The sequence below is a fragment of the Aythya ferina genome (assembly GCF_964211825.1).
Source record: "Aythya ferina genome assembly, chromosome: 2".
NCBI lineage: Eukaryota > Metazoa > Chordata > Aves > Anseriformes > Anatidae > Aythya > Aythya ferina.
The window spans coordinates 116,294,634-116,305,451 of NC_140297.1; the positions used below are offsets into that span (position 1 = coordinate 116,294,634).

Below are 10,818 nucleotides of genomic sequence, written 5' to 3' on the forward strand. Positions count from 1 at the left end.
ATATTAAAAAAGCTATTTTGTGTATGCTACTTCAGGGTAATGAGAAAGTTCTCAACAATGGGACACGCATTAAAGGAGACATCAATATCTTATTATTAGGTAAGAGCATGTAGAGTTAATAGTGCATTGATAAGTTATTTTATTATCCCCCCTCCTCATCATGCCAGTGTAGTTCTGTTATGCAATATTAGCAAGAAAATAAAAGCCAAACCAGTACAAAGACTCATTTTGTCTCATACAAGAATGTTTGTTAGTGTCTTAGGATCAATTTATTTTATCCTTGGGCACATTTTTACAATTATTTCTGTTTTGTCCCACACTTCCCTATTTACTTGACATCTGTTCTATGTTTCCAGCTAGTGTTGGCATGAAGTGCAATAGAGTCTAATCCTGCACTGTTTATTCGGGCAAGACACCCACTGCTTTCACGAATGGGCTTTGGTTTATTGCTCAAGTTGATGGAACTGTTCTGCTTCTGTCACTTGTAGGCATGTTGGCTGTTCAGTTGTGACTTCATTTCTAAATGCTTTGTGTTCAGTACTCATAATTGAGTTACATTAACCTGTCAATGCTAACCTGCTAACAGAGAAACTTCTGGCAGATGTACTGGCTTCCCTGCAGAAATCAAGTTCTACTGAGATTCAGTCAAATTTCTGAGAACTTGCTTTACAAAGGGAGAAACCTAAACCAAAATCCTCTATTTGAATACTCCCTTTCTCTCTTGAAGAGAACAACTTACATGCTGACCTACTGGTAGCACTGAAACAACTCTTTATCCACTCTGCACTACATTTTAGACATGTCAGTACAGACAGAAATTGCCATGATCTGTTGTTATCCAATGACTTCATGTCAAAAGAGCTCACTGAGTGCCTGAATTACCTTGCCATGTCTCCAAAAATAGTGTGCAGAGAGCCACATTTATAGACTGGCACCCAATGACATGCTGGGCTTTGTAATCCAAAGGACTATCTAGTAAAGCTTAATAAAGCCAAAAGCTCATCCCTTAATAAAACAGAGTGTTGGATTGGACACCGACATACCTCTTCAAAATTTGGAATGAGATCTTAAAGAAAAAAGAGCGTAAAAATATTATTCTGGGAGGATTTTGAAGCAAGAACTTGAAAAATATCACAGAATCACAGAATCACAGAATTTTCTAGGTTGGAAGAGACCTCAAGGTCATCGAGTCCAACCTCCAACCTAACGCTAACAGCCCTCCACTAAACCATATCCCTAAGCTCTACATCTAAGCATCTTTTGAAGACTTCCAGGGATGGTGACTCCACCACTTCCCTGGGCAGCCTGTTCCAGTGAACATATATATAGTTTTATAGAAAGCATTTCTCTCCAATTTATTGAGACAGCAGGTTCTGAGGAAGTCTGTACTACCTACCTGTATTGTAGTGATGTCTAGAGGGGTGGTAGTTACGTAAAAATAGTATAGTAAGATAAATACTTAAGAAAGCAGCTGTGGTCCTTTTAAATATATGTTTACATTCTTTACCTTAGAAATGCCAGCTTCTCCTTCTTTCCTTTTTTTTTAGTATGAGGCCAAATTGAGCAACTGTAATATTTCTTATACTCCAGTAGTGTTGGTGTAACCTTACCATTAGCTAATGCAATTTAGAAACTAATCAGCAGTGCAAGATTTTCAAGTTTGTTAAAAATTGGGAGCATTCTGGGGAGGAAATGATGGGAAAACAAACTAAAACTTAAACTCTAAATGCAAAGGATTTCTTACAAGAGCCTTTCAGCTTTGGGAACTTTAAGGCTCAAGCATGTATCTCTGTAATACTTTGTCTACTTCCAATGGCCTGAACCTGTGGTTTTGGAGATCCTGGTGGAGCCTGGCAGGCTCCTGCACCTGCAGTAATGAAAGGTGCTGATTTAATTTGTTTGCAATTTTCTTCTGTTCTGAAGTTCAGCTGGAGTTGAAAATTATACCTCATGATGTTTATATGGAAGCTGTGTTTTCAAATAACATATGAAATAAAAGGCTGCAAGTTTTTTTTTTGTTTTTGTTTTTTTTTTTTAAAAAAAAAAAAAAAGAAGTACCAATAATGTTTTATTAACAAGGTTTAAGTGAATTCTTTAAACTTCAGAAGTTTTGATCTTTGTTACTTGAAAAACAGAAAAACTCTGCCACTTCTCAGTATCCATCTCAACATTCAGCTCTCACCTAATACTAATGATGTTCTTACAACACTTTCAGAGTCATATAACTCCTTGCAGGAGGGTGGTTAGAAACACTAAGTAAAAAATGCTTATGACAAATATCTAGTGGTAGCTTGTCGATGTTGGCTGCCTTGATAACTGCATGCTGGTTGCATCAAACTCCTCTGGAGTTTGCAGGACCAGGGTTAGCATCCCCTGACCCATCAGCAGGGACAGAGCCACTGGCCATTGGGGTTTAGTGACAAGGGGCAAGAATTGTTTCAGGGCCAGCCAGGGCCATGTCCCTGCTTGTGCAGGCATGCCTGGGCTGAAAGGCATTGCTGGGGCAGCAAGGATCAAATGCACAACCAGGCGCTGGTGCGTTGCCTTTTCTCAATCTTAGTTGCTCTGAGCTCTTACTTACATCTCCAAATAGTCCTGACTTAGCTGTCTTTCCAATAAATTGAGGAAACTGATTTCCCTTTTCCCAGGGGCACTTGGACAATTAATTGCAAAAATACTTTGTAAGTGAAAGAACATTTATCTCATTCAAGTCCATTCCTTCCAGAGCTTGAATGTCCTGATTCATGTTTATTGGAGTGTTTAGCCCCTGCCATCATCAGCAAGTGGATGATGATTGCCCCTCACTCCCAGCTGAGAGGTCTGGGCCTGCATCCTGCAGTCCCTGACTAGGATGCTCCTCCCACTCGTGTCTCTTTTGCACATCCACACAGAGGAGTCGGGGCCCCAGCTGCTGGGACCCATAATGTTTCCCTCTCCATAATAGCTTCCTGTGTGTTTGCATAGGGCATGCTGGGTTGTTAAACATCACCAGAGCTTCAGGTTTGAAGATAAACAGCCCTGCTGCAGCTGGGACAAGACCTTTGGCAGCAGGAGTCCTGCTAATGTGTGGCTCCATCTGAGACTACCCAGGCCCTCAGGAGTTCGTGGCCTCTTTGCACACAGTGACTATTGGTAGGGTGAAAACATGCAAAACATATTTTGACTTCATTGGTGCCTGCTTATATTTCAAATGCTTGCAGCATCTCTTGTGACAAAAACCTAACACAGTGGGCAGGGAGAACATGTTGCAATATTTAATGACATAAGAGAAATAAATGGTGCACTCATGGATACTCCACAAGCCATTCAGCAGAAAATAATCATTCACATATATGCTGAATAAAATGGTAGCAAAGAAAGGAGAGGATTTCTCTACCGCTTACTAGGCTACTCCATTTTTGCAGTGCTCTGAGACTAGTGTGCAAAAGGCCTTGACCCTGCAATTGAGGGATGGCGAAGAGCTTTTTGTTCCCCTTTAAGAGGTGATCTTTGCATGGCAAAATATTCCCTAAATCGCTTCCACTGGCAGCAGGGGGTCCCCAGGAAGGCAGTTGACAGCAGCTGTAACTGCTGATTAAGAAACTGATGCTCAGCCTTGCATTTCCAAAGATAGCAAACTTTCTGCCTTTTGAGCTCTACAGCCCTCCTGTTGTGTTCCAGGCCCCACACTGATGGGTGCACACTTTGGCTCCTGCACCATGAACCTGTCTTGGTGCCACCAGAGTGCCCATCCCTTCCTATGGAGATGCTGCCCAGGGAAAACCTGGGCTGCTGCTGCTGTAGGGATGGGTTTGCTACACCCACAGTGGTGTTTCTGCCCCAACGAAGGAAACTTATAGCTGGGCTCAGTCTCAGATGTCACCAGACCAGACCTGGATGCTAAACTTGTTGGCTATTCTCTGGCAGCGTGTCCTTGGTATTTTGTGTAAGGCCTTGAAATAGTCCCAGTGCCACCCTATTAAGGAAGATGAAAGGATTTTACAGCCAAAGAATAGCTGTGGAATGGAGCAAAAAAAAAAAGTCATTTTTAGCCCAGCCCTATTCCACCAGGTCGCTGAGATGCTGTGGGAAGCAAGACAAAAAGCAAATGTGCAAGTCCATCCACAGCCAGTCTGAGAGTGATCTGACATGCACTTAGAAAAGCAAGTGGCACCACCACGTCTGGGCACCAGGGCAGGACTGTAGTTAAATGAAGGCGTTTATACAGCTCTGCTAGCACAAAGGTCTGGATCTTGCTCATCTGAATCCCAGCCTGCTCGTGTATTCAAAGCTATTCTTGTGCTCATCCCGATCACCTTGGGGGAAAAAAAGGTAAGTAAACCTCTGTTCCTCCTTTCCCCACAGCTCAGTTCAGAAGTACCTTTGAGGTTGCTGGGACTGCATTCAAAATGAATGCGTCTGTGGCAATTTGTATTTCTCAGAAATTCAAATCTGTTCCAAAGTTCAGGCTCCATTCTCGGGGGGAAGGCGGCTGCACGCTGGTGCTCTGTCTGCCTGTTGTGGGCAGGGCTGTGGACAGCAGAGGAGGGCTGATGGCAACCCACGCAGGGCTGCCCGTGTGACCACTCAGGGACACGGCCAAGAAAGGCGGACAGCTCAGGGTCTGGCAAGGGGGAGTAGGAGCGGGATGGTGGCTTTCCTCCCACAGAGGACAAATATTTATATCTGCCCCTGCAGCAGCCTGCGGAGGAAAGGGTGCTTCTCAAGGCCAGCAGAGCTGGCAGCACAGGGTGCCACCACTGGCTTTCTCCTCAGCAGAGGCCTTGGAAGATGTTATGCTTCCAAGTTTTTCTTCAGTCTTGCAGCTTCCAAGGATGAAATATGTTTTTGTGATGCTTGTACCAGTGCAGCCTTCGAGCCGTGGTGCCTGCAAGCCTGAGAGGTGTGCTTTGCTAGAAGCTAATGGAAATGGGTTTAAAATGGAGGTGCATAGTGTCAATTGCTGTGAGGTGGGAACTTATGGAAAGGGGACCAAACCAGCAGGCTCCTGAGTAGCAGGAACTGTTTGTGCTCCACAGTGCAAGACAGCATCTGCTTGGGAGAAGTGGCCCATAAACTACCAGGCAGTGACCCACAGTGGTGGGTTGCTATCTTAATTTTATCCTCTCTCTCTCTCTCTTTCTCAATGTCTGTCTTTCTCTGTCTCTCTCTTTTTCACTTAAGAAAAAACATATTTTCTTTTCCCAGTGGCTTTTCTTTTTCCACATCCATGCAATCACAGATGCCAAACCTTAAGCATGATCACTATTCTTTCGGCCAAGGCAAACCTGCAGTTGTCAGAAGTGCCTGCAGAGATGACCCTTTACCCAGCTGAGGTAATAGATACACTCATTTTCTGCTCCTCTCCTTAATTCCACCTTACACAGACAAATCTTTGCTAGGGAAGAAGGCATAAAAGTAGCAGTCTGACTTTTCCAAGTGGCAACAGAAACTCTTACCACAATTAATAAACTGAAGTTTACCAAACAACGTAATAACTACCAGGCTTAATAAACTAACAGCTTGCTTAACAAACTGAGCTGAAGTCCTGACGTTATTTTGTGTAACTCATCACTCTCTGTTCTGAATAAGCAAACATCATTTACATGAGTGAAAGCTGCAGCCAAGCTCTGGTGTTCACAACATGATGAAATGTATGAAAAAAAAGCAATCACAGATGAAGAGGGAGACGTGTTGCTAACAGGATTTGAGATTTTTTTTTTTTTTTAATTCCAGCATAGATGACATGGATTCAGATGGTGCTAAAATAAAAAAAAAAAAAAAAAAATCAAGGACAAATGCATACACAGAGCTCTAGCAGAACAAGATGGCTGGTTCTAGTTACATATTAGTAGCCTCTCAGCAGAAATGCTATCATTAAGATGTTAATCAAAATGTTCCATCAAATTGTTCAGAGATAAGATTCAAATCTGATAAAGAGCACACAACTACATTTTTCCCATGAGTATTTCACTGGAAGAGCAATAATGTTTATGTATTGTATGATTAAGCACTGCAACCTTGGGAAACAGTGAAGTTTGGTTTTGTTCTTTTAAGTTCCAGACATTCAAGTTAAACATCTTTGACATTATTTTGTCTTCACAGAAGGTGAAGTCAAAGGCAGAGATCAAGCACAGAACATTTCATCCCAATTGGAGGGAGTTTAGGAATTACGAGCAAGTGAAAATGAAAACCTGTCTGCAACCTTTTTGATACCAGCTACAGTGTGCTTGGCATAAGTAATGAGCTTGACTGGCAAAACAAAATTAAAACATGATTTTTGAAAAAGAAATAAGGAAAATAGACAAAGAAGGCACCAGGGATGATTTTGAAGAATTTTAACACAAAGGAGACCAATTTGTGTGTGCTCCAGCAAATTATTAGTGTGTAGGTGGGTTGATCAGTCTGAATTGGCGTGGTAATAGTTATTTTTACCCAGCTCATTCTGTTGATTCTCAGAAAGAGGAGAGGACAAGGATAGCAGCCACATGGAATATGTCTGCTGCAAAGAATTCCTAATCTCCTTGCACAAAGGGAACTACTAATGCTTGACTTTAGCTCTCTCTTTTTGTAATAAACTAGAATATGAAATTGATAGAAGTGGGAAAATGAGATCATCATATATTTAATTTCTTCATAATTTCCAAATACAATCAGAGCATAATACAGATATTTTGCCATTGCTGCATCAAATGCTACAAAAGTCTCTAAGCAACCACTCTAGACTTAAGAAACAGCAATTGACAGGATGACTGTTCAGAAAAGGCAGGTTGCTTGGCAGTTGTCTTCTTTTGATACCTGACTGTCTGTGCTATTGGCAGTAAAGACAGATAGACTGAAAGTGCAGTCCAAGTAGATAGGAGACTTCAGCTTATATTTAAGAAAATCAAAGTTTTTTTGTTTGTTTGTTTGTTTGTTTTTAACAGATGGATAGCATCTGTGTCTTAGGGTAAGTCCCTGAGCTCTAACAGCGAAAAAAATGGAGAAATACCACTTCTCTGTTCTGATATCACAAGGCAGTCTGCACCTAAAAAAATGACACCTCCTGACTCCAGCCCTGCATCCTGGAACCTCGACTACCTGATAAGTGTGGTGCTAGACACCTGAAATTCCTAGCTGACATAAGATAACTTGTGTCTAGGATCAGTCCCTTTTCTGCATTTAGGCAGGGCAGTGCCAGCCAGAGCATTATGATTCAGTTTTCTTTACTAGTGCAAAAGCTAAACTGAGCAAGCCAATCCATCTGTGTGATGCAAATAGCACTGAAATTGGTCTGGTTTGCCTGTAACAGGAATAGGAGGCTGTGCATAATGTTTTGCACTGATATTAGGTAGCATGACTAGATTTTCTGCAATGCTGAGATCCTTGAAGACGGACGAGTAGATAGAGCAACCTACCTTTGCTTTTGTGTGTGTATATGTATGCATGTTTTTTTCCCCTCTAAACCTGAGCCACTGACTAGAAATGTATGTATTTGTATATTTATTTATTTCTAAGCTCATGCTGTAACTCCTGATAGACTCCACACTGGGGGATGAGTCACAAACACAGCTCGAAGTACAACATGGATATACTCTGCTGGCTCCGGCTGTGCTGACAGCCCCGAGCCCAGAGCAGGAGGAGCAGAAAAGAGCAGAGAAGCTACCATTCCTTTAAGCTGGGGTCTCTGCTAGGGGGTTCATCACTGGGTACCAGCTGAGACCTGTACTTGAATGAGGAACAGGAGCAAGGTGGTCAACCTAGGACATCAACATCCACAGCTCAAATACATGATGAGAGCCCAGCAGTAGACTTTTACACAAGTCCTGATGGGTAGAGAGTGGAGTGTGTCTGCTTTGCATGGCTCCAGGGACACAGGCAGAGCAATTCCTTGTTAAAAATTTTAACCTGAATCATCAAAGTGTGAGAAGGATGTGAAAAAAAAAGAAGTGGAATTTTATGGAGCCTTAATGCTGGTGGGGTTTGGCACCATATTGGTATCTATCATCTCATTGTTTTCATAAAGAGAAGGTTACAATAAAGATTCTGTGAATTAATCTGCTTTAGGAAAAATAAACACGCAGTCTTTCTGCAAAGGGCTGCTACCCCATGGATGGCTTTCCAACTGGCTAACATAGTACCTGAGCTGTGGTAAATGTCCATGTCATCTATAAAGGGGCCATATGTATGTCTCCAAACTTAAGCTGTTACATTAGAAATAATAAACACAGACCTAATAACCATGTAGGCAAAGTCTCCGTAAAGCACAGAAGTCAGTTCCAGAGGAGGGCATTATGACACAGGCTGGTGAATCTTGTTTTTACATGTGGTGACCTCTACTGGGATATGGTAATGTCAACCAGTTAAATCACAAATCCAAGTAAAACATCAGCTCTTAAAGAAGAGTCCAGCTGAACCACTTATATGGATTTTTAATGTCTCACTTTTCTTCACAGAAAATGCCATTACTGTAATTCAGTTGTGCTACAGCTTTTGTAAGAAACAATTCTGTGTTCAGGAACTTGAGCTAGTAGTATAACTTTTCTGATATACAAAGAAATGCAACGCTGAATCTGATACAAGACTTCCTGAGTAGTTTTTCTGCACTGGAAGTGAGAAAAAAAATGTATTTTTCTTTTGCATATTTTTAGACTTCTTTCTTTTTCACAAAAATCAGAGTCTGATTAAACCCTTAGCTCAGTTAATGCCATTAATAAAATGTCAGTCCTTTTTGGCTCTACGGAATCTGCACAGAAAATAAGTGAAAAGTGAATTGTTATTATTTGGACTTTGAGATTCAGTTTCAGCTTGTGCTCTTCACTGATTCCTGTTTGAAATGAATAAGCAGAAGATTAAAGTTCTTTTTTTTTTTTTTTCTTTTTTCTTTTTTTCCATGGAAGTTCACCATTTCAGGATATACTCTATGGAATTTGTATCTTAGACAGCGTGTTGTAATGTATTGTTCTATGTATTAAGCTTTCTTCTCGTGACAGCACTAAAGCCTTTACAATTCAGGTAGTATTTATGCTACTTCATATAATTTGGATTCCAAAAAAAATCAAACAGTCTCTGCAGTCACAAATCCAGTACTTCGTGTTTGAAATGATGAAATGCTCACTGTTTATAATGCTAAGTATTTTAGCCAGGGTTGAATTTATGAACAGTCTCATTTGTGTCTTCTTAACTCCATGTAAATCTATGTGCATATCTTAATTGAAGGCACATTTGGAGAATTATTTGCATGAAAACTGCTGATGAAGACATGTCAAAATAGGAAAGTTATTTTAAGACAGCTATAGTAGGGTATCTCCCTATCCAGGATGTTTGTCAGCTCTGACAAATCTTTGTTAATTTTGTCTGACTGTTTTCATGAATCTTTGGGTTCCAACAAAAGCTAATACAACCAGCTATGAAAGCTTAAAATATAACTACTTTTCACAGAATATTAATCAGAGGACTAGAAAAGTAATGTCAGTACAGAACCATACAATTTGTTGCTTTGTATTGTGCAGTAGCATTCAGAGGAAGACTAGCTCCATATATTCCACATATTTGAACTGCTCTTGCCCAGAGTTAGGGTAAATTACACAATAAATGTTATGATAATCAACATCCATTCTGGGGAATCAAAGTAGCTGCTGACCTTTAAATGTGAACATATTCACATACCAGTCTACCAACCATCTGGTGTGACCTGACATTTCTATCACTAGCACTCCTGTCTCTTGGAGTCCCTTCCAAACTGCTGCAAGTGTGATGATCTTTGTCCATGGTGACTGCTATCTTACCCTGAAAATATCCTTGGAAAGAACAATTTGCTTCCTCTGTCCCTTCCATTTCCAAGCCTGCCCTGTTCTCAAACCCCCACCTGAATTGCAGACCACCCATTTTAAGGGTGCTAAGGGAGCCAACAAATTCATCAGACCTGGGACCCCTCCTGCCTGGATGCTGTGCCCAGCGAGGAGCAGTCCCAGACCCAGATGATCTCTCCATCCTAGTCCCAGGGATGCAGCTGCTCTTCCAGCTGGCAGGTCTGCCTGTAGCAAGGGTACCGTGCATCCAAGACACATAGTACACATACAGGCATATCCCTAATGCAGCTGGCCTCACAGACTGCAACACACACAGAGCAGTGTAGGCAGCAGCTCTTAGTCTGCCTAATATCCACGTCTGAACCCTGGGCTCCCTAACCTAACCACCAGCTCACACTAAGAGTCTTTCCATATGTGCATTTCCTCCTGCTCGCCAGCTAGTCCAGCTTGAGGTTTGCTAACTAATTATACACACACAAATAAAGGCTTGAATTAAATGAGGAAATAAAGCACAGGTCTCTAGTTGCTAGCACTTAAGGCTTCTTACACCCTCAAATGCACCCCAGGCTCTCTGGTTGCTGCCACCTAGACCTACACCCATGGTTCCCATGGCCTCGGCTCCAGCTGCTGGCGCTCCGACATTTTGACACACACACACCAGTACCTCCAATCACTGGCATTTCAGACCTCCAAGCTCTGCAGCCCACAGTCCCCCATTAAGTGGCACACAGACTTCTTGCATTGCCATCCCTCCGCATGCTAGCATCCAGACTCATGTGCCCTAAGACCTGTGATCTCACCTCCAGTTGTTGACACACAGATCTCTTTTGTATGCTGGTCTCTGCAGTTGCTGGCACCATTTTCTCACATGTATACCTCTCTGATCCATCATGATCCTCTCCTTTCCTTTGGACCCTTTTGTCCTTCCCTTAAATGTCCCATAACAAGTTTTACATAAACCCACAATAATCCACTTCTGATAGCCAATATCCCAAGAAGCCTCAAATAAACCATAATACTCATGCAAAGTGTGTTTCCCCCTTCTTAT

General features: G+C 41.8%; 1 long non-coding RNA gene across 1 annotated transcript; it reads left to right on the forward strand.

Annotated features, from left to right (window-relative positions):
• Nucleotides 1-4,204: 4,204 nt before the first annotated feature.
• Nucleotides 4,205-9,268, forward strand: LOC311430745. Its single transcript, XR_014689005.1, has 2 exons — nt 4,205-4,311; nt 6,085-9,268. It is a non-coding gene; the product is annotated as an uncharacterized lncRNA (long non-coding RNA).
• The last annotated feature ends 1,550 nt before the right edge of the window (nt 9,269-10,818 follow it).